Source organism: Solanum pennellii, chromosome 7 (genome assembly GCF_001406875.1).
Source record: "Solanum pennellii chromosome 7, SPENNV200".
Classification (NCBI taxonomy): domain Eukaryota; kingdom Viridiplantae; phylum Streptophyta; class Magnoliopsida; order Solanales; family Solanaceae; genus Solanum; species Solanum pennellii.
In genome coordinates this window covers 12743343-12746133 of record NC_028643.1, presented here as the reverse complement: position 1 = coordinate 12746133, position 2791 = coordinate 12743343, and the positions used below count along the sequence as shown (strand labels likewise).

The following is a 2791-nucleotide window of genomic DNA, read 5'->3' as shown; positions in this document are numbered from 1 at the left end:
TATCATAGCATATCATCATATATTATTAGATGTGGGAAGCTCCAACCTTCAAAGTTGAATTACCATTTTCCCCCTCCACTAAATTAAAATAAATTATTCTATTTTTTTAAATACTAATATTTTATTACATAATGGTAGAGTATGAAGTCCAACAACTACACTTTCATTTTCTAGTTATAACATTATACTTATAATTAATTAGGTTAAATTAAATTAGAGTAGAAAACAACAATGTATGAAAACTCTTCGAATTTTGTGATTCTTTGAATTTTAAATTAACATAAATTTATCTATCATGAAACAGTAATGTATGAAAATCTTCAAATTTTGTGATTCTTAGAACTTTGAAACTTAAGTAAATTTATCAATCATGATTCAATGTATCCTATTAAAAAATTTGGTAGGTGAAAAGACAATCAAGTATCACTATGACTACCAGTTAATTGCTTCCTAGGTCATAATATTTTTTTCTTTTATATTATCTACTATTCTCTTTCTTATTCCTAGACTATGATATGAATATATGTCGTCAAGAAGTTAACTGGGGAGAAGAACAAATCGCTTCACTGAAATTAAAACAGAAGTTTTCTTACAATAGTTCACCTGTTAAACTTAACAGCATGCGATACTACTTATTTTCCTTTAGATTTTTTTTATGTTAGATTATGATTTTAAGTTTTGCTTTTCATTTTGGATTAAAGGTGTGGTTGTCCAAAATAGATTTGTATACCACCTATATTTTTATGTAATTTGTATTATTTTGCATTGTTACGAAAAAAATTCTTTGTTTTTGTGTTATTATACTCTTAAGTGTTATTTAATTGACAAAACTTCTATTAATACATGATAAGTTTGATAATACTTGAATAGTTTATGCAAAATATGTTTTTGTTTAAATAGAAGTAATTTAAATATATACATAATAGTGATGTTAGGGGAAAATAAAAATAATAATGATTTTAATATATATTCGTGGGACTCACGTGCAAAGCACGTGTCGTGAACTAGTATATATAAAAGTCAAACTTAAAAAAGAGACGAACCAAACTAATTTTATTTTTGTTTGAATTGAATTATACTTTTTCAAACTAAAAGTCAAATAATACAAAATCAAACTGAAAAATCAAATTCATATCCCTATCCAACACAACAAAGAAAATTTGTTGTGAAGGTGGGTCCTACGTGACAATTGCCACATCCCATTTTTCAGTGAGACAATTATTTTTCATGTTTTAAAAAGAGAAAATATGTCACCTAAGGGATTAAAAGTGTGTTATGGCACTATTATATACAAAATTTACAAATTAATTTTATTTAAAGGGACAGGTAAGGATTCAAGTTACCTCAAAAGGAAAGTTTTAGGCACCTTTCAAGGTCCACACATTTGGGTCCATATCAAATCATATAAATTATGTGTGTGTTGGGAGGGGGGATGTGTGGCGAACAAATAGCATTAATTAAGAAGTGATTTGATAAATTATGCAAAACAACAATACCAAACATGCTCTAAGTGATTAACGAATTGCTTTATTTTTGTAAAGCAATATGTTCGCTTCCTATAAGAAGTTATCTATAGCTTGTGTTTTTTCAAAATAAACCAAACGTACCTAGCCTCCAATGTGGTGATGATTCCACTTGAATTTTCATTGACGGGTTGACTTCTCCATCCATCGTGGTTAAACTTCAAGAAACTTTATTCCATTACGATGTGCATGCAATAATATTTATAGAGGTCAAGATGTGTTTGTATTTTATATTTAACAAATCAAACAAAAATTAAATGTCAAGTAATAAATTTTGTTAGTCAAAATAAGCACATAATAAGAAAAGGAGTTTAAAATGAGCAAGCATAACAAACTAACCTCATAAGAAGATCCAAAATAAATTTGTATCTCATCTCACTTTTTCTCACGATTAAATTGAGTGGACATTAAAATTCTATAAGAATCTATAATATACAACCAAATAACTACACAAAAAACAATACTTAATAACCTAAATCTAGTAAGAATTATAGTGACAAGATTTCACAAGAACTTCAAATTTAAATTGTGCTAATTCTGTTCATTTTTAGTCTATAATCACATATAGCATTAACAATTAATATTCTTAAGCATTATCAATTCAACTTCTTAAATTCAATGAACCTTCACATAAATTAACAGGCATATACACTAAGATAATTAAACAAAAGTAAGACATGCTATCACAGATCTAAGATTAAATCGACTGAAACATTTTCCAAATTAGAAAGATTATATGAATTTAAAAGTGATAAAAAAGAAATGTACCATTTTTCAGGGAACATGACATCAACACCTCTTAAAATCCTGAACTAAAAAAAAAAGAATGAGAACCATAATTTCAAGTTTTTGAGGTGCAAAAGTCTTTTTGTATCTGTTCTCCAATGGTTCACATATGAGGGAAAGGAGAAGAAGAGCGGTGTTATGGTTTCACTGGAGCAGGGAAGCTCTTCACAATAGTTTCGTAGTGGAGCAGCATCTTGGGAGAGGATATGGAGGGAGTGGGGCGGCTCTTCTTCAACAGAGGATTAAAATGAAAAGAAATTTAGTTTTTGAATGAATATAATAGGAAAGGTTAGAAGATATGTTGATTAAGATAAGATGGACGTCTAGGATTAAAAATTGGGGTTAAAAATTTATATTGGTCAAAATAGATCAATTAGGTTAGAATTGCACAAAATTGGATAGAAATAGATAGGACTTAAATAAGTTGGAGGAAAATTTATTATTATCTAATTAACAAAATACTACACATTAAAAATAAAAGA

General features: G+C 27.8%; 1 long non-coding RNA gene across 1 annotated transcript in view; it reads right to left on the bottom strand.

The window, feature by feature from the left end:
- Positions 1 to 2539, bottom strand: part of LOC107024318 — a 10719-nt gene extending 8180 nt beyond the window's left edge. Inside the window, exons 1-2 of the long non-coding RNA XR_001457338.2 lie at positions 2292 to 2539; positions 1608 to 1691 (exon numbers count right to left, since the gene is read on the bottom strand). This is a non-coding gene — a long non-coding RNA (uncharacterized LOC107024318). The remainder of the gene's footprint in view (positions 1 to 1607; positions 1692 to 2291) is intronic.
- Between the last annotated feature and the right edge of the window lie 252 nt (positions 2540 to 2791).